General features: G+C 42.5%; 1 protein-coding gene across 10 annotated transcripts in view; it reads right to left on the bottom strand.

Annotated features, from left to right (window-relative positions):
- RAB27A (RAB27A, member RAS oncogene family) overlaps positions 1–22,283 on the bottom strand; it is a 189,653-nt gene that overhangs the window by 87,261 nt on the left and 80,109 nt on the right. The window contains exon 1 of one of the 10 annotated variants that reach the window (XM_029575051.1): positions 8,899–9,043. The exons of the other annotated variants lie outside the window; for them this stretch is intronic. The gene's annotated coding sequence lies outside the window, so the exon portion shown is untranslated. Of the gene's footprint in view, positions 1–8,898; positions 9,044–22,283 lie in introns of those variants that run through there. 10 annotated transcript variants of the gene reach the window in all.

Here is a 22,283-nt window from a genome sequence, read left to right as displayed (position 1 = left end):
CGCCGGGGGAAGTGGGCAGAAAAAACTGCTTTTTTGTACACCCTCCGACTTAATATCATAGCGATATTAAGTTGGAGGCCCCAAAATTAAAATTTTTAAAAAAAAAATTTTAAATCGGCCGGCGGCCCAGAAGATGACTCTCTATGCCAGCGTCCTTTTTCCAAACCAGTGGCTGTCAGCGGGTTTGAGAACAGACGCCGGCAAAATTGAGCACCGGCTATCAAACTCGCTGACAGCCACCGCTCCTGTCAAAAAGGAGGCGCTAGGGACGTGGTAGTGTCCCTAGTGCCTCTTTTTACCGCGGGCCCTCATTTGCATGCGGGCAGATACTAAATTGTGCACCCAGGAGAGTGGCCTGTGCACGTGTCAGGAGAGCCGGCACTCGCCGGCTCTCCCACACTTTTTTCTGTATCGGCTTGTGAGTTAGTAAGGATTGGATTGCCTCCAGTCTAAGCTGCTCTGCCGCAGGAAGCTCTCTCTGTCCTTCCGGTCAATTCTTCTTTAACCTGGGTACCCGCTCCTCGGGGGCCCTTCTGCTCTATTTCAGGTACCTATCTTGGTATACCGGGTACTCGCTTCTCGAGGGCCTGCTCTCCCTAATCTTGTGCCTGCCACTGAACAACTTCTGCCTGCAGGACCTTCAACTTTACAGCTTTCTGCTTCAGTGAGTACTAACCCTTTCAGTCTCTCACCTTCAGCGCTCTGTGTCTACATTCGGGATCTGTCCCTGCTACACCGCGCTGCCTATCACCTACCCAAGTGTGAGACTGGTCTCCTCTGCTGAGGACCCTTGAACTACTTCTGCTGGGCTACCTTCACTGCTGCCCGCTCCTCGGGCAGTACCATCTAGCTGTACAATAAATACAACTTCTCTGTGTCTGCGTGTATAGAGTCTAGCCTAGTACTGCAGTTCCTCACGGGGCTCCTCCCCGTGGGAGTGGCCATCACCTCAGTACTCAAGAATCCACTCCGACACCTCATAACCATAACAGTCTTAACGATGGAATAGACTGGTATACTTTTTAAATGCTTTTATTGAGTTTCTGCTTTTCCTTTCATTCCAGTGACCTATGCTCGTTTGACAGCATATCTCCTGTGATTAGCATTCTTTAACTATGGCAGTAAGGTCACAACTTACCAGTAAGCGAGTCAGCATTAAACTCTGGAATTTGTGGAGGAGAGACCTCTGTAGTCTCGCATCATTTCTGGACCAATAAATATCACCACCTACAAAAGATTCCAGGGCACTATACATCAGGAAACATAGAGAATGAGAGCTGCTGCACAGAGGAGCAGAGTGAAAAAAAATCCCACATGGATTCTCTTAGGCTAACAGAGACAAAATGAACCTTTCCCCCCTTCTTCTTAGAAGGATCTCGCCTGCAGAGCAGGTCTGTTTCTTTTTTGGAAGGAGGCTTAAACCTTTCACTTCAGCTCTAACCATTTCATCTGACCCCAAAGGTGTCTGAAGGCAGGAAGTTAACTCCCTCCCCCCTCATGTATCAGTTCTGTATCACAGCCTGTCCTTAGCTCATGGCTCATACCCTGCACGTGGATCGCCAAGAGAAATATTCCAATTTATTCGGTCTAAAGAGAAAACAATATATTGCACATATTTTGTTTCTTTTTTAATAAGCATTTAATTGCTTATTAACAGTCTTTTGCTGTTAGTCCCCTCCCTCAACACATTAAGTTTCATTTGCAAGTTCATTTGTTCATTGTAAAGCCTGTTGCTGCATTTGTTTCTTGTTAACCGATGAGATGTTCCCAACGACTATCGGTATATAAATAAATAATATACACCTATAATCACAATTGATGTTATATCATACCATAATGTAAAAAATAAAAAGTGATATAACTGTAAAAAAAAATAATTATATATATATATATTACTTATTTAGAGCACATGCCCTCTTCTCCACCAAACAATATCAAACATCACTCAGCAGAACGTAAGCAGAAACCAAGCTAACAAACATTACATTATTAAATCTAATATGATTTACATTAGTGAAGTATGCAGAGCTTTTTAGTTTTCAAATAAAGCTAAAGAACAAAACAGTAAACACCAATATTTGAACAAGCCGAGAGGTGGATTATATCTTAGTTGTATCCATGCAGTCTGCCTCCAAACGCAATCCTCCAATACCCATAAGAAAATCATGCAGCCAGGATCATTCCATTTGAATTTTATAAACTTAGTAAGACTAAATTATCCAGGCTTAAACAAAATAAAACCAATATACATTTCATTTCAGGAGGAAGAGGAGCTGTGGGATTTACAAGCCAGTCGCTCACTGCCATTCTTTGGTTTCATGATGCTTTGTTCTTGCAGCTTTATTAATTCTATTTCATGATATTTGCATGTTTATGAGAAACATAGTAAAATGCCAGAAAGTTATCCATGTTATATTTGTCAGGTTCTTTTATGCATCCATTTTATCTGTGTTACTATTTTATCTTTATAACCTGCCTTGAGCTAGCGTTGAACAGGCAAGTGAGAAATTTGATTCGATATATCAAAATGCCCATCTCCAAGTCAGAGTAAGAAGAAAAATAAGTTAAACCAAAAGAAACAGATAAAATAAATTAGGCAAAAAAAAATAAAATACCCCACACACAAACCCAACACACATACACTTAAGGAGAAGGGAAACACAAAATTAGGCAAGACAGAATTAGCAGGAACAAATCCTCAACATATAGGGAAAACAAATACCCACCACCAGGAATACTGGTCAGACTAGCACAACTTTAGTGAGGGATCAATGGCTACGGTTTTAAACTTATTCTTAAAGAAAGCTTTCAAATGCTTTGGGTGGAAAAAAAAAATACATGTTCGGCCGTGAGAGAGAACTCTCCATTTATGCCTTCTTTTGGAGATGTCTGATATATTTTATATGTAACTGTGTGTCTGTACCATGAAATTTGTATAATTCTAATATTGTAATTCACCTAGCACAGTGGTTCTGATATAGGTGGGCAATAAATGATTTTAAATAAATACATTTTGCATGAGATGAAATGCTCTGCAGCAGTTTGAGCGTTGCCAGCTTTTACTTAATGCCTAATTATGCTTTCTTTTTTTAAACTTGCATAGATTTTTAATGGACATCTGCTCATAAATCAATGTGCTTATTTTTGTGTAGTTTGTGTGGTCCAGAAGTCTAGAAAAAAAGTCAAATACTCTGGTTACAAAATATTTAGTCTTTTTTCTTGAGAAACAATTTCAGCTCCCAGTTTCTATCAGGCTCTAATACAAAAACAAGTAAAGTCACTTCCCAGCCCTTCACAAAAGGGGTTCCTTCAGCATTTTCTGACCACATCACGCCCATCCTCAAGGACTTACACTGGCTACCCATCACCTTCAGAATCCAATACAAAACTAACACTCATCCACAAAAAAACTGAACGACGACAACATGGACTGGCTAAATACATCCCTTCATTTGTACACCCCCCCCCAAAGGAAATGACGTTCCACTAACTCCAGACTCCTCCCAATCCCCTCCCCTAAAACTGTACACCTGTCCAGGAACGCACCCTATCAGTGGCAGGACCATCTCTCTGTAACAGCCTTCCATCACAACTCGGAGCCGAACCCGCGACTCAAATATTTAAAAAGCAGCTGAAAACATGGCTCTTTCAAAAAAGCTTTTCCTCCAGAGTCCTAACCACTACCCATCAGAACAATATTACCCCACTCTCAGAATCACCATGAATGCACTGCATTAATTTCCGCCAAAAGCGGCATGTTTCGAAGTTTGTAAGTTATTTCATTAATGTACACCCTCCCGCTTTTTCTACGTACGGGAATTTATTTAGTATGTAAATCTATAAGTTATTATGTAAGTTTCTCAGCTATGCTGTCAATGTATAGTTACACCATCATGTTATCACTGTTCTTAAATCATATTGTAAGAAAGTTCTTATGTTATATTTTAAAAATAAGAAACCTATATCTTATTTAACTTAACAGTTCAATGTAAACCGATGTGATACCTTGATCGAATGTCAGTATATAAAACAAATAAATAAATACATATATACATATTCCAATACTTTTCTTAAGTTGGAGAGGTTCCCTTCTGATAATCTTATCCTTGGTATATGGCAGGGAATAGCTACTTTCTGCATCTGTAGTATTTCATGCAGCTCTCTATATTTAATCCAGCGGTAGGACTTGACACTGTCAGATGGTTTACATTCTGTACTTGTTCAGCAGAGCAAGCATCACAAATATAAGATTGTTTACCTTAAAGGAGACAGCAGCTTCCAGCTTTGCTATGGCACTCCAGATTTCTCACAGGTTAATGTTCTCAGGTGACCCCAAATTATTTAACCAGGTGCCTGTGCCTTGGTATGCTACTGGATCCAACCTCTGGTTCTACAGACCATACCCTCAAAGAGAGATTCACAGGGTCCTGCCTTCACTTCTAGCTACCTCAGCAGATCTCCCAGATCCAGACTCTTCTCTGGTCAATCCTTGTCCCTTCTTCAGCAAGGATGTTCAGTGAGCGCCTACATCATCGAGAGCAAGCAAGCCAGGCAAGGGAAGGTGGGAGCCTCGATTGCAGGCTGCAACGACGATGCACACAATCTGGGGCTGAACAGGGACCTGGCAGAGGAGATGTTGCTCTGCAGCAGCGAACAGCCAAAAACCATCATGCCACCAGCCTTCAAGAGCACAAAAAAGGTCCCCCAGATTACGGATTCCTGCAACAGGTAAACCTGAAGCTTACTGTCTTTTCCCCCATAAACACAGCAATAATAAACATTACTAAAAATCTCACACTGAGTATTCATATTTCAATGTTTCATGAGTTATCTTGTCTAGGACTGGGGCATCCAGCTTTAACATTTTTACAGAAACTGCTTTTGGTAATTCAGAGTGATCTTGAAACTTTGTTAGAGGATGCCCCACAACTAAAACTGGAAAATTCATAATGCACACTTTACTACTGGATGGGATACCAAACAGTTAATAAAAAAAAAAAAAAAAAAAAAGAGACAACCCACCACTAATCTGGTATTGACAAGTTCCCTTGGCACGCCCCTCAGCGCGATCCCTTATCCACCATCACTACCACAAACCTTGTACAGAGCTCAACTTAGGCCCCAGAACCGGCCCCTACCCCCAGCTATGAGGAATCGACCCCGAAGAAGGACAAGGCAGCAATTTGACCGAACCAGCAATCACCCAATTGCTGACATCCCAGAAGGAGACCCCACCCAAGCTGAGGAGACTTCACCTACGCCTTAGATCATCACCTCCTTGAAGTGCGCTGACAGACGGACGACCGAGCCCACAACGCCGACAGCCATTCACCCACTCGGTACGTAAACAATTGACCACCCACCACGATAAAGGGTACTTCCCCTTCAACCCCGCACTGGACGATCAACCACCCCCCCCCCCCCCCCCCCAAGCACGACGACCACAACCAACGACCCTCAACACCACCACTCATCGGACGCCTGAACACTATACATAAGAGGAAACCATCAGAGCAACAGCCCTCCCTTCAAGGAGACACAACACGCACTCAACACAACCCCTCGGAATCCCGCAGGACTCAACATTTCCTTTCACAGACACTCATCAACCCCTGAACCCACCACGGAAGAGAGACCCACACATCAGCCACACCAAAACACACAGCGATAAATCCCTAGGGACAGAAACAGCCCACAGGACCCACACGCAAGAAACAATACACCTAAGGAGTGCGACCAGACAGCCAAACCCGCGGAACCACGCCTTGAATACTAACTTCACATTTTAAACAAAGCCAAAACCAAGAGAGCATACGCAAACATTCAACCACTCAAACTGACGATGATTCACGAGACCTCAAAACTCCCATTAACGAGACAACAAAACCTAATATATCCATCAATGAAACGTTAAAATACCTGATATGCCTCACCTTCATACTCAAACGCTCAATCCATCACAAAAAAAAATCATGCTAATAACAGATATGCTGCAAGAACAAAAACCTGACTTCATTGCTATAACTGAAACATGGCTCAAAAATAGACAATGTATTAACAAACCAATTAGCCAATAGCACATACAACATATTATCAATCCCCAGGATAAACTGCAAAGGCGGCGGAATAATGCTAATAGTCAAAAAATATCTTGCTATGAAACTAATACCTAACTCACTACCCAAACAATATGAAATTTGCCCTATTCGATTCTACTAAGCTCCAAATAATACTGATCTACTGTCCCCCCAAACTACTTGAGAACATCTCTCCATTAATAGAGTTCCTCACTTCTTCCATCAAAAACAAGAAACCCACAATCATATTAGGAGATCTCAATCTCCATGCTGATGAAACTCCCCCTTCCCACCCCACCCCACCCAAACACTGATAGATATCCTAACCACTCAACTTCATGCAACTAATAAACAAAACCAACACACAAGGCAGGACACTCAGACTTGATATTCACCAATGATACATTTCAATCAAACCCCACAATAAATTACATGCCTATGCCATGGTCCGAACACTCTCTCAAACTGCAAGACAAAAATTGCATCTACCTTCACCCAGGAAGCTAACAAACCATACTCCTTCAAATACAGACCCCCATTCCCACTAGAACCACTTCAACAAGAACTGGGAAAACAATTAAAGGACATAAACCTTACCAGCATAAACAACGCCACACAATCTTGGCAAAAAATTACCATGAAAATAGTCAATCTAAATCTGGAAAGAACAAAAAAGAACAACAAAAGAAATAATGAAAAACCATGGTTCAACAAAGATCTAAGAATAGCCAAATCAACACTCAGAAAAAAGGAAAAAGAATGGCGCAAAAACAAATGCTCCCTGACACTAGCCAGATATCGAACCTACCTAGCAATATACAAAAACCTGATAAACAAAGCTAAGAGAGACTACTACAATGAAAAAATCCAAAACTACACAAACAACCCAAAAACCCTGTTCAACATAGTAAAAAACCTAACCTCAGACAAAAGCAACACTAATACCCATACAAACAAAAATCTAAGCCAAGATCTAGCAATCTTCTTCAAAAACAAAATATGTAAAATTACGGAAAACATAAAACACCCAACCAAATCATACAACCAAACATTAAAATAACTCCATGGTCATCATTTGATACGATATCATCCATTGAAACTGAGAATCTAATCAAAACTCTAAACCCAGCAAGCCATGATCTTGATAAAATACCAACTCGAACCTTAAAAGAACTATACCACACCATCGCATCAATCATCACTGTAATCATTTATTCAAATTTTTACATATCTTAAACACAAGAACAATCTTGTTTTAGGAAAAAGCATATATGAAAACATCCACAATGCTATTTTTATAGTCCTCAAATAATAAGGAGTCAATTAACAAACATTTAGGAAAGTAATATTATATCAAATTTGTACAATGCAACGTACTCAATACACTTTATAGGGCTCACTGAACGCATGGTCTCTATGGGGTTTCCATTTCCAGGTTTTCCACTTGTTTTTTATCACTTAAAAAGATTGATAATTGAGGAGGGGTAAAAAATACAAAAGACTTGCCCTTGTATCCAACACAACACTTACATGGGTACTTAAGGCTAAAGCTAGCCCCTATTTGGACAACCTTTGCCCTAAGTAAAAGAAATTGCTGCCTCCTTTTTTGCGTCATTTTTGAAAAATCAGGATAAACTCTTATTTTTAAGGTCAAAAATACTTCTAACCTATGTTTGAAAAATAGACAGAACACCCAATCACGATCAGTCTCAAAAACAAAAGTAGTTAATAATGTTGCACTTTGTACCATTTCACTATCTGATGTTTCCAAAATTTTGGAGACATCCAAACAAGCTTCTAACTTGTCCATAACCTGTGCTCCCTGCTGTTCTTCTTGTTGTATTCCTTTTTTGTACACTGGAATGTAATAACTCTTAGCTAGTGGAGGTACTGCATTTTCTGGTATTTTTAATATTTCTAATACATATTTTTTAAACATCTCTTTAGGTGATATGTGTGGCAGCATAGGAAAGTTTACAAAACGGAGATTTCTCTTTCTATTGGTGTTTTCTAGATTCTCCAATTTCATTTGCAATATTTGATTTTCTTTTATCATTACTTCTTGTACCAATTTTGTACTATCTAAATCTCCTTTAACTTTTTCTAATTCTTTCATTTCTTTATCCTTTTCCATCTCTATATTTCTTACATTCAATTGTAAATTATTTACTACTTCTATCACAGGATTTACTTGTGCTATTACAGAATTTTGTAAATTCACTATAGCTTCCATTATTACATCCAGTGTAACTACATCAGGTTTACTTATCTGGGGAACACATAGTTTAGACAAATGAACAAGATTGTCCGTCTTTACTTGATCCTGGTGTAAACCCCCTTGTTCCACATTCAGTGAGGTGGTCTGTCCTACATGGACTACCGCCGGGCTTTCCATCCCAGACAATTCCAGGGGCTTCGGGCCTGTTAGTGAGGACCCCAATCCAGCGACTTCCGCAGGGGGGCTCTCCCTCCAAAGCTCATGGGCTCTAGATGTTGCCGGATTTACAGGTGGATCCCTTAAGATCGGGGATAAAGATATTGATAGGTCCGATGGAGAGGCCTCAGAAATAAATTCAAGAGGTCTCTCCACCTGCGCCTCATCCGATCTTACAGTTCGTTGCACGTGGTTGTCCATAGGTCCTTTTATTGAAGTACCAGGGTTACTGACAGGCTCACTTCTTTCCCTGGCTCTTCTTTTTCTCGCTGTATGAGGCATAATATTATTTCAACAAACCAGAACCTAACTGGGCTCCCACTTGAGTACAGTTATTAAACTTGGCTCCTTATTGACGATGAAGGGGGAGATAAGAATATTACTTACAGTTAGAAGGTAAAAGATAAGCTTATCATCCTCTCAAATCCGTCACAAAGCCGCACTAAGCCACGCGCCCCTTAGGAAGCGCGGCTTAGGACAAGCGCCGGCGACGACAAGCGCCGCTACTAAGCCGTTCTTATGGGCCTCGAGGTCCCGCGTCGATGACGTCACGGATGGGCGGGGTTTCAGCGCGTCGGGGTCTGGGCAGCCTCACCTCAGTGTCCCAGGGCCGGGCTACCCTCTCCCCTGCAGGTATCGTTGCAAAAATGACTTCTCTCCTCCTTCACCGCAGAGAAATCAATACTGCTGGGCCATTCTTATGGGCCTCGAGGTCCCGCGTCGATGACGTCACGGATGGGCGGGGTTTCAGCGCGTCGGGGTCTGGGCAGCCTCACCTCAGTGTCCCAGGGCCGGGCTACCCTCTCCCCTGCAGGTATCGTTGCAAAAATGACCTCTCTCCTCCTTCACCGCCATCACTGTAATCATTAACAAATCACTCTAAGAAGGTGATCTTCCAGACACCTTCAAAATGGCAACAATCAAACCCATTATTAAAAAAAAAAAAGAACCTGGACCCCACTGAACTCAACAACTACCGCCCCATCTCAAACTTACCATTCCTGGCCAAACTAACAGAAAAGGTGGTCCTGAAACATCTAGATATAAACAACATTCTATTCCTCACACAACATGGATACCTGAAATACCACAGCACAGAAATACTACTTCTCAACCTAACAATACTAAAAGGGTTCAACAAAGGACAACAATACATCCTCATACTACTGGACCAATCAGCAGCCTTTGATACGGTCGACCATCAAACACTGCTCCACAGATTATCTGAAATTGGCCTAACTGGAAAAAAACTTTAAACTGGTTCAAATCATTCCTTCAAAACAGATAATTTCAAGTAAACATTAACAACTCAATCTCAGAACTAATTCCTCTTGAAACCGGAGTACCTCAGGACTCAGCCCTATCTGCCACACTTTTCAACATCTATTTACTCCCCTTATGCCACCTACTTTCAAGATTCAACATCACTTACTATATGTACGCAGATGACATTCAACAACTCATCCCCGTAACAAGCTCCGTTGAAAATGCCCTCAAACTAGCCGCCACCCATCTCACCATAATAAAAACTACTCTAAACCACATGAATTTATGCCTTAATATTACTCTAAACCACATGAATTTATGCCTTAACATGGAAAAGACCGAATGTATACTGCTTGAAAGAAAATGCCAACAACCAACCCAGGGACTCAATCCAAATTGACAAATCCATGATCAAACTAAGTGAAAACATAAAAGACCTGGGGATTTGGCTCGACCCTGAAAAATGAACTTCAAAAAACATATAACCATGAAAACCAAAGTAGGATTCTACAAACTCTCAATACTTAAGAGACTAAAACCACTCCTAAACCAACCTGAATTCAGAACCATTCTCCAATCCTTAATATTCACAACCTTCGACTACTGCAACTCACTACTAATAGGTCTACCCAAATCAACTACATGCCCCCTTCAGCTGCTACAGAACGCCACAGCGAGAATACTCACCAATCACAAAAGATCGGAACACATTACCCGAGTACTAAAGGAACTACACTGGCTGCCCATAGTGAAATGCATAGAATACAAATTACTTACCATAATACACAAAAATATATACAACAATGAAAAAGAATGCTTAAATACTATATTCCAGAAACATATCCCACAGCGCAACACCAGATCAGCTAATAAGGCTCTGCTCGCCATACCATCAGTAACAACTGCTAGCCTAACTACAACTAGAGAAAGAGCAGCTTCAATAGCCAGACCTTGCCTATGGAGCTCACTACCTGAAAACCTCAGGTTGCAAAATGACACGAAACTATTCAAAAACAACTCAAAACATTCCTATTTAAACAAACTTACAAAGACAGCATCGGTTAACAAAATCACCGCCAAATATTCACATCAAGATTAGAAACCTTAGCACTGAAAAAAACTGACAAATAAATATTATCAATGCGCAACAGTAACCATCAACTACCTAAACTGCTAGTAAAGTTAAATGTATCCGTCTACCCCGACTGTTTGCAAAGTTAAAGGTAACCAAGCTACCATTGACAAACTGAAATAGTCATGTTACTTATAGAAAAGTTAAATCTTAACTAGTGTACCTGTTTTTAACTGCTATGACACCCATTGTAAGAATTTATTATTTTTATAGTTATTTTTACTGTTATATTTGTTATGACATTGTTATATCTGTTATGACATTCATTGTAATAAGTTGTTTTACTTGTAAACCGGAGTGAAGGTATGTACCAAACTTCGGTATATACAAACACATAAAATAAATGTATGGGAATATTATTTATTGATGTTACCCAGCAGAACACAAGCTCTTTATTGTAAGCCCTTTGGGGATAGGGAAATACCTACAGTACCTGAATGTAATCTGCTTTGAAGTGCTTAAAAAAGTGCAAAAAGCAGAATATAAAAAAATCTAAAAAAAAAAAAAAAATTACTAAATGCTTTAGGTTTTTATTCCTTTTCCTTTTTTGGAGATCTGAATTATTTCTGGATACTGGAAGAGACAAATATTTTTTAGAACACTGGTATGCAATCCTTGGAGACGAGTAGAGGGTAGGGTGGAATGGAAAAATAAAAAGGTTACATATATTCGTTACTGTGAGTTTAGACATGAAATGTACCATATTGTCAAACAAGATTGAACTCTAACCTGCTTAAGTCTGGTTATGAGTTTACTTCCTGTTAATTAAACCGGAGTGGGATAGCAGTTTTACTAATGTTTCTTGCCTTTAGGCAGCAGGCAGGCGCTACGGCCTGCACAGCATGATCAGCACATAGCGTCCCTGGGAGGAGGAGGAGAAATTATTTTCTGAAAGCTCCTGTCATTTGCAAGTAATCTCCCTAAGTCTTTAAAAATCTAGCAAAGACAAAATGCTACGCCAAGAGGACACAAGGGAGCAGTGAGGCAAAAACTATTACAATGTGGCTTCTTTTGGAGAGAGAGAGAAAAAAAAAAAAAAGAAGATCCTCAGTTTCTTCCAATGAAAAACACCCAAAATCTGCCGTTCAGCTGCACCACAGGCACAGCCCAGCATGAAAACCAACAGCTACTTGAATGGGTCTGGCTCCTACAAGCAGCATAGCAAAGGCAATGCAAATGGTCATCACAAAGGGAATGTGTTTGGTAAAGAACAGAAAGAGGCAGGAAATTTAAAAAAAAAAACCCACCGGACACAGTTATGCTGCCCTCAGCCTTCACAACTATTACTGGAGCCTAGGATCACAAAATACCACAGTCAATTTGGGAACTGAAAATGCAGGCATTAATAAATGATTTGTCTGTAGGATAAAGAGGAAGGGAATCCAGATTGCTTCTAAAAAGCCATCTTCAATCCTTCTTTGAACCTTGAAACCTTTTTCTCCTTTAGAAAGGAATATTAATGCTGAGCGGAAAGTCTCATGAGAAAATATTGATCCAGCGGAAATTCAGGGTTTTCTTACCCGCCAGCTTCTTCAACCGACTTGTAACAGACCACAGAAGTGCCAAGAGGACAAAGGAGGCACAATGCTTGGAGCAGCAGAACCTGTGCTACCATAGCTGATCGGGCATTTCCTTACTGTCAACTTGCTTCAACAAGATCACTCGTTAACTGAACATAGATCTTCTTCCCAAGAATGAAAACGTGGGCTCCCATATGAAGGTCATTCGCCTTACTGGATCAGCTCAGTAGACATTTTGCCAACGGCTTTACCACCCTCCATGATTGGAAAAGTAATACAGGCCGAAATGCAATCCTCATTCAAAAAGTGATGGTTCAGGTGTAAAACTAATAAATTACCGCCCCCTTGCTGTATTGCACTTGTTCTCAGTCTGGCAGCCTTGCTGCTGTTCTTCAGCTTCCAGCTCAACTGATATCAGCCTCTGCTGTAACAACGATGCCATGAACCTCAACCTGCAACTATCTGGGCTTATCTGCCTTTTTAACCCATACCATCTTCTGTCTAGCCCAGGTATGGCAGAATTAGTCCTCAATCAGGGATCACAGACTGCAGCAGCTCCCTCCAGAAGCTAGTACATGTGCAACCAGAGTCTGGCCACTAGGTATCGATGTTGTACAACGGCTCAACCTCCCTTCCCTTGCCAGACCCTGAATGCTGCCTCTGTGGCATTCTCAGGTCTCCTACATGGCTGCACATAGCACTGTCGCTGGGGCACTGGGCCAGCTTCACCCTGGAAATCCGTTCAATGACTTACTTTAATGGCAGTGCGCACACTGAAGTAAAAGCAGCATGTTACTTTACCATAAGCGTGTGATATTTTTATCCTACCTAAAATTCTGCCTGCTTACAGATGGCTGTCACCAACGCAACCAAAAGGTTCAAAGAACTGCTACATAAACAGTGCACATGCAATGATTGCTTTCAGTGCTGCTTCTACTCGTTATAACTAAGGGGAAAAAAACCCCTAAAACTAGTAATTACCTCTCCAAGCACTGCCGCTGAACTGATCTTCTCATGGGTTTAAGCACCATAAGAGCTTTTGCAGAAACTGAAAATGGATTTCAAAAACAAAAGGCCCACAACTCAGGCCTCTGGAAGCAGCCCTGATGCGTGGCCCCTAGACTGGGCTAAGTGCATTGAGAAGGGATTTAAAATAGGGAGAAATCCCCTGGGTAGACGAGAATGAAGGTTTATGGCACTGGAGTCCAGTGGAGGGCTTCAAGCCCGGAGGAGGAGGAAAGTGTTGGACAAAAAAAAAAACAAACACAAAAACCTCGTCCCTTACTCAGGATTCTGGTTTCCACTGATTCCCTCTACCATGAATAAGGTTTAGTATCCAGGAGGCTCTCCCATCTGATAAAATCTAAACAGGGCCAGATCTGATTCAATGGCAGTGCTACGCACCGCTATGTGGATGACGTGGTTTCCATCCCTAGGCCGACAAGGGTTGGGGATGCTGCAGAGGTAGCACTCAAAGCAGAGGGGGGGAGGGAAGAGAGAGAAAGTCTCAGCCACTCCACCATGCAACTCTTAGGGCCACATTTAGAGCCCACAATCACAGGGGTCAAGAAACAGCCCTGGAGCATGGCACTTGGCTACAGGATGGTCTTGGCAGCGAGTGGGCTATGTGCATTGGAAAGCGTTGCAATTCCGGCGGCATCCGGCGAGCTCTTGCTGGTCCCTGAAAATCCGGGGGAGGGGGTGTAACTCTTGCACCGGGCCATATCCATATCCGCAGCAGGTCTCGAAGGTGAGCAGCCTCTGGCATGTTAGAACAACGTAGGTAAGGGAATTCGGCAAGTCAGATCCGTAACTTCGGGATAAGGATTGTCTCTAAGGGCTGGGTCGCAAAACGGGGCTGGGCACATGGCGCCCCTGCCCCGGCGGCCACTCTAGACGCGAGCTGGATCGCCCCAGCTATGGCAAGTGTCTCTACCCCCCTCCCCTCCCCGGGGGGGGGGCAGGCCGGCACCCAGCAGCTGACTTACAACTGTGTGGACCGTGGGGGTGGGGTGGAAAAGACTCCGACGCTGAGATGGTGATATAAAAGTAGTTCTCAATGAAGGGTCACGGTGCTCATGCACAGAAGCAGCCAACTCCAACCTTACTGGAAGCCTAGGGGAGCAGATGACTGCAGGACAAAGACAGAAATGTGAAGATTGAAGCCATGGTTCTTCAGGGTCAAAGAAAATATGTTTTACAAAGTCACATGTCAAGTATTTGACACTCCAAATCCTTTAAGAAAAAAAAATTAAAAAAAAAAAAAAGCAGCAATTAAGAGGGCCTAGAAGAGAGGAAGGAGAGGCAATTCCATCTGCCCTGTGATCGGTTGTCTAACCTGCCTGCTCTGTTCCCAGCTGCTGGCGTCTGACATCATCTTCCGGTGCTGAGGCTGCGGCACGCCCCTCAGAGCAGCTTGGGACTCTCTCTCTGCGTGAGTATTCACCCTCTCCTTTATTTGGTTAGCCCTCTTGACTGGCATGGATAAGAAGAGAGAAGGGTCTGTTCGAGCATTCCCCAATCTTCTTCCCAGCTCTTGGACTGAGGGCTGTATGCTATCGTCAGCCATGGACCCTGAGCCAAAGAAACTTGGCGATTCATTCGCTGCTTTGGATGTATCATCTGTGACTGAGCCCAGATTTACGAGCTCCTCCCACTGAAGAGGCTGATTATTTATTTATTTATTTACTTATTTATTTAGGTCTTTTATATACCGGCATTCAAGACAGCAGTCACATCATGCTGGTTCACATAAAACAGGGGTGCGAAATAAACTTAAACTAAAACTATGGTGCGGAAAAGGCAGTTACATGTAACAGGGATTAAAGAACTTGGCGAAGAAGGAAAAGAAAGTACAAGATTAGTTAAATATGGCTAACGAACGTTGATAGAGGTAGATAACAGTGATATTGATGGTGATGTGTGTTGATTGTTAGGAGTTAAATCACATTGGAGTTCGGAAATGCCTGATTGAACAGCCAGGTCTTGAGTCTTTTCTTGAAGATTGAAAGGCTGGGTTCCAGTCTAAGATCTGGGGGGATGGAGTTCCATAAGGGTGGACCGGCTGTAGAGAAGGCCCGATCTCTTAGCGTGATGTGTCTGGTAGTTTTGGAAGGCGGTACTTGTAGTGATCCTTTGTATGCATCTCTTGTCAGTCTTGTTGAGGTGTGTAATCGGAGAGGGAGATGTAGGTCGATTGGAGCTAGTTGATGGATGTTTTTGTATATGGTGAGAATGGCCTTGTAGATTATTCTGAAGTGGATGGGTAACCAGTGGAGGCCCTTTAGGATAGGGGTTATGTGGTCTCTTCTCCTGGTGTTTGTGAGTATTCGAGCAGCAGCATTTTGTACCATCTGAAGCGGTTTGGTGTGTGATGAGGGGAGACCAAGCAAGGCCTGTAGGATTTGCCCACACCTTCTAGGGATGATGATGTGGGCACTTCTGAAGATGGGTAGGCACATGCACAGTTGGAATTTGTTCAACAACAACTATCAGAAGCTCTGACTATTTCATCTAATCCTCTTGGTACTTCTACCTTACTAAAGGATAAACCAGCTCTAATTTCACTGGAGGCTTTATGGAATGCTATAAGAGGATTTGAGTGGTCCATACATCAGTACAATAGAAAATATTTAATCCACAATGGGCAAAATTATGAGTTCAAGTATCCACACAGAAACAGATAATCAACTTGTTAGAAAGATCTTGAATTAATTTGGAAATACAATATAAATCCTTGCATCTCTGCACAGAAACCAAAACTTTATTAAACTTCTTCCCACCCATCTAGGATTTGAAATTCTTTTCATCCAAAACCACTTAAGACAACAACTTTTTCCAACCACCACTGGCACACCACCTCCTTCATAACCAGAAAAACAAACAATACAACCACCCACCAACAGTCATCATCTCTCAAGACGCTCCACACGAACCGCTTAAACTGCATTCTTGTGGTTTGGGAGCACAGAATGGCAGAGCCAGGGCTCTTTTTCACGGTGAGCACATCCTTCTAGTGAAGGATCTGAGCAACACATTTTGGTATCTTTGGACTAGAGGTTCTCTCTCCTGTTCCTCTGGGCTTCTTAACTAATTACAACTAGCCTCTAGGCTTAACTCAATTACAACCAGCCTCTGTTGTACAATGGCACCATGAGCCTTCATTTGCAGTTATCTGGAGATTTTTCCCCTGTTTTATAATCATTTTCCTAACTTGGTTTGTCCTCAGCCAGGGGCAATACACCAGGGATCTTTCCAATAAGTCTAGCCACTAGGTTTTGCCACTGCGCAATGACCAGGACGCTCTTCCTCCCAAGGGCTGTGAAACGCTTCTTCCACAGTTCCTTCAGCCGACTCGGGACATAGAAGGCCTGACCCAGCGATCGACCCCAGGTCCTCTGCTGCGCACTACCACTGAACCAGCCTGGATGATCTGATTATTAGAATTTTTTGTGGCACAATGAAAGTCACATCTCTATTTTAACACATTTTGTCAGCATTGCTAATACCTCTCTACATGGAAGAGGACTATTCTTTCAAGGATCTTGGCTGTGTTGAACACTTGCTAAGTGCACAGGTTATTTTGTGTTCTGAGAACCCAAGGAGCAAAACCTATAATGCTGGTAAATGAATTATCTAGGATCACAGAAGGCAGCAAGTGTTAATATAGTGCTATAGCAGCCAATTAATTTTCTTTAAGAAATTATATTTAAATGTTTTTTGATTCAGAGTGGCAAAATGGACTATGTGAAGGCACAGTGCGTTGCTTGATCATTAACTGCCAGAAAATGCCACCTGCCATTGGTTATTGTTGCTTAAGATGCATCATGAAATAGCTCAGGAAGTGGGGAGCAAATCAGGAAATAAATCCTCTGTACCACACTTCAGCCAGGTGTTTGGATACAGTCGAAGCACACAAAAGGTTCTACTGTTCTCATGTTTGCTAATAGTTATTAAAAGTCATGTTTCATTGTTTCCGTCACGCAAACAGTTTTACCACACCCTCACAATAAAAACTGTTCCATTTCCTCTACAAGTTGAGAACCCTTGCTATCAATCAGAAGACAGGGACAATGACCCCCCCCCCCCCACCCCACGTCACATCCCAATTAAGCCACCCATAAAAATGATCACATCAAAACAGCAGCTATCCAAATGATAAAGCCACCAAGCTCCAAGCTTCTGACTCACGGTATCCCTAATGACCAACAATGAGTGAACAACAAGACATTAAAATTGGGATATGATAGAGGTCTTTAAAATCATGAGAGGTCTTGAACAAGTACATGTGAATCGGTTATTTACACTTTCGAATAAGAGAAGGACTAGGGGGCATTCCATGAAGTTAGCAAGTAGCACATTTCACACTAATCGGAGAAAATTCTTTCACTCAACGCACAGTTAAGCTCTGGAATTTATTACCAGAGGATGTGGTTAATGCAGTTAGTGTAGCTAGGTTTAAAAAAAGGTTTGGATAAGTTATTGGAGAAGTCGTCCATTAACTGCTATTAATCAAGTTGACTTAGGGAATGGCCTCTGCTATTACTGGCATCAGTAGCATGGGATCTATTTAATATTTGGGTTCTTCCCAGGTACTTGTAGCCTGGTTTGGTCTCTATTGGAAACAGGATGCTGGGCTTGGTCAGACCCATCACGGCAATTTCTTATGTTCTTATGACAGAACCAAACGGAAACTAAGACCCTTAAAAAGAGCTTCCTAAATTCTGAATGGCTGCCTTCAAAACTATCCCTTTAGGAATCTGCTACATTTGAAGTCGTCTTGTTTTCTTTAATTTGTATAATATTCATAGATTTTTAAACTAGGCTGGATAACATCTTTGTGAAATTCAGAGAAGGGAATCTTCTGATATCAATCACACTAGCATCAGGCACTATAAACATATTTACATATCTTCCAATAGTTAAAACAAACTTCCTTTCATTTTGGTTATCCTAAAATTTCACAACAGTCAAACAAGTCTATTTTATTAGAATATATGGAAATGTAGTTTACATTTAAATGTAGACATTAGACCTTATGAGTAACACAATTGAGTAACATGACAAGTTTATCAGCAAAGGCATTTGCTAAAACATAACAGGTGCTCCTAGTTCCCCCTTAAAAGTCATACACAAGCATAAGATAGAAAAATTCAAAGAAACCCAAATGCAGACATTCTGAAGGGTCCATATTTGAATTTGCAGTGCTCATTTCTAAAGTTTAGAGTCCCTTAGAGAACATCAAAATCCCCACGGCCATAGACCATGGGTTACGTTTATAGTTCTAAGGTATTAATAAAGAACAATATTAAGAAAAGGAAAGATTCCATTAGTTATCCATTCAGGCTATGGGTTCAATGCAATAAGGTGAGTGGAGCAGAGTACACATGGGGGCCGATACAATACCATGCACTAACCGCTGCACACGGCTTAACATGCAATTGGACGCAAGTCTATAACCCCCAATCCAATAAGGAGATTAGTCATCCAAATCACCGCGTACTTAATAGCACTTATCACATGTAAGTTCATTTTATTTATTTATTTATTTATTTTAATTTTTATATACCGATGTTCCTGTAAAGAATACATATCGCACCGGTTTACAAGGAACTGAACAGTCGCCTCCAGGGCGGAAATACATTAAAACAGTTCATGTAGATGAGGCTATTAGCATGGCTAATAAACCCTTGCAATTTGGCAAATTTTATACCAGCTCCAGGGCTCAATGAAAAACAAAAAAAATGAAAAATCCTGTGATTCCTCCTAACAGAATCGTCACGATACTAAGTAGGAGGAACCAAATAAAGCAATATTTAGTTTAAAAACAAAAAAGGTTTTGGGGAAAAAAGTTCTGGACGCCCAATAATACAGGGTCCTGGCCGTGTATCTTGTGCGTCTATGCAGGTGGCTCGTAGATTGAGCGTCTGTTTTCCCAACCCATTTGACAGCCACCTCTCCTGTGCACTCGATGCAGAGAAGACGCTAGGGACGCACATTTGACCCTAGCAGCTACTTTTTCACACAACATCTCACTTAAATATTTGATCGTTCACCCATTTTCTGTGCACAATTATTGCAACAGCCACATTTTTTGGACACAGATTTTATTCCCAATACAGCAAGTTTTGTGCACACACTCCATGCTGTTCATTGCCCTCTAAACGCACAGAGGTGCCTAACCCAGGTTTTTTTTGCCTATAAATCATGTTTCAAAATATAGAACACACAGTGTACACATCGTGTTTTCTACACAGAAATCACTCTCCTTTCACGAGTTAAGATGTGTGCTGTGTGCTAATCCTTTGTAAAAGACTGAGCGCCTATTTTAACTTGGGTGTGTGCGCACATTTTCAAGTTAGCACTTTTTTTTTTTAAACTCTCGATGCACTACCATACCATTTCGCTTAGAGCATCAGGAGTAATAACTTTTTTTCAGCATGTGCATTAAGTAACTGCGCACAGACTTTCAGCACAGTTTTAATGCATGGTTTATTACATCAGGCCCTATGGTGGGAACTCAGAAGGTGGCCAATTTGCAAAATGAAATTCCAGGGGACACAAAAAGCTGGACATCCTCCTCCTTTACTTACAGCACATTTTTAGCAGAAGAGTTCAAACGTCGGTATGAGAGGGGGAGAGAAATACGGATTTCCTTCTAAGGCTTAACCATCAAGGAGTACAGGAGTCAAGAAGGGAAATGAAAGAAGCCGAAGGGACTTTAAGAACAGCCCAACCATAAACCTTAGTAGTAGTACGACACATTAAGAATGTCGTTCAGAAAATCAGAATAGCCGTGGGATAGCAGACGTTTGTTTGCTTCCACTGGTTCCTTAGGAAAGGAAACATTAAAAGCTAAGGATGTGAATCAGTACCGGACTCGTTTCCGGTATCAGGTAAAAACCGCGGGAAATCTTCGTTCCCCGCGGTTTTTACCTGTTTAAATCGGCTGTGTCGTGCCAAAAAAAAACCCACACACCCCGACCATTGAAATTTAATTGTTTCTAATCCCCCACCCTCCCGACCCCCCCCCCCCAAAATTTATTTATTTATTTATTTTAAGTACCTGGAGTCTCTCCCCAGTTTTCCGGCTCTTTTCTTTGGCACCAGATGCCCCAGCCGTTTCCTGCACTTAATTCCCTGTCCGGGGGAAGCAGCACTTTTTTTTTTTTTTTTTTAAAGTACCTGGTGGTCCAGCGGGGGTCCCGGGAGCGATCTCCCGCTCTCGGGCCGTCGGCTGCCAGTAAACAAAATGGCGCTGATGGCCCTTTGCGCTTAACATGTGACAGGGTATCCGTGCCATTGGCCGGCCGTCCATTACTCCTACCATGTGACAGGGGCCGGCCAATGGCACGGATACCCTGTCACATGCTAAGGGCAAAGGGCCATCGGCGCCATTTTGATTAGTGGCAGGAAACGGCTGGGGCATCTGGTGCCAAAGAAAAGAGCCAGAAAACTGGGGAGAAACTCCAGATCTAGGACTCCACCTGCCTCTTCGGTATGGCTGCAGGCGTTAGGGGGCAAGGGGCACTCACCGATCTGCCGATGGATGTTGCAAGCAGCCACCTTCTCCCAGTCCCCGGAACTGCGTGGGGTGGACTCCTGGGGACCTGCGCCGCTTCTCTCCCGCCTCTGCTCGCTTCCCTTTGGGGCAGCGACTTAATGTTTTCCGTCAGCGCGACCTCACTTCCCGTACTCAGCATGCATGACTGCTCCTCCCACCCCGGGGCAGGGGGAGGAAGAAGAGAAGCGTAGATCCTGCCCCAGGGGAGGGGGGAGAAGCCCGCGGGGGTGTCGGCTCCGCGCAGAACCAGCTATGGGGGTCACTGCCTTGCCTCTTCTATTCTGAGTTTCCCTCCCTAATCGAAGGAAAATAAACCCAGAAACCTGTTTTATTATTATAAATAGGATAGAACAGTTGAAAGGGGTTTTAAGAGATAGGAAGGGGCATTCCCTCACAGCAGTGGAAAGCTTGTAATAAGTGGCTGCAGGAAGGTTGCCAAGCAAAGATGAATCTCCCAAGTTGAGCTTAAGACAAGCCCTTGAAAAGGCAAGAACAGTGTTAAATGAATTGCCTATTGGTAGAAAACAGCTCAGGTTGCTCTTGCAATTGCTCCTCCTGTACTGCCCTCCTCTTATACTTCATCAACTTCCCTATACCCGGGGTAGGAACTGGAAATCATGCCTGCTGCACAGCCCCACAGGCCATGTCATTAAAAAGTGCAGGAGAGCCGGCGCTCCGTGTTGAGCGCCCCCCTCTCCTGTGCGTGCGATTTTGTATTTAAAATTAGGGCCCGCGTTAATAAGGAGGTGTGTCCCTAGCACCTCCTTATTAGAGGAAGCGGCGGCTGTCAGCAGGTCCGACAACGGATGCTTAATTTTACCAGTATTCTGTGTTAATAATTAACAGGCTCATCAACATGCATTTGCATGTGATGAGCGCTATTAGTTTCGGGATGGTTGGCCACGCGTTTTCCATGTGCTATTATTACCCTTTACAAGGGGTAATAATAGCTCGTCTAAAACGCGCAGCCAAACGGGAGCTTCTGTATCAGCCTGTAAGTACGACTAGAATAAAATAATTCAGTGTTGAACGTCCACTACAGAGGAGCCCACTAAGCTTCTTAGCCATCTCCCAGAAGGGGGAATTGCTCACTCCAGTGCAGATGAACCAGAGAGTACGTAAAGGTTCCTTTGCTGTGGGTTCCAGCGGGTATAAGGGCTTCCATAGCCGCATCTGGAGAATTCCATTCCAGGTCAATTAGTTCCTTGATGGGTTCCAACATAGGAGAATAGCATGAGGCTTTACGGAGGTACACCAACATGGAGTTCTTCTTTGGATCAGATGTTGGTTC

Source organism: Rhinatrema bivittatum, chromosome 13 (assembly GCF_901001135.1).
Source record: "Rhinatrema bivittatum chromosome 13, aRhiBiv1.1, whole genome shotgun sequence".
NCBI classification, from domain to species: Eukaryota; Metazoa; Chordata; class Amphibia; order Gymnophiona; family Rhinatrematidae; genus Rhinatrema; species Rhinatrema bivittatum.
This window is presented reverse-complemented; position numbering and strand designations above follow the sequence as displayed.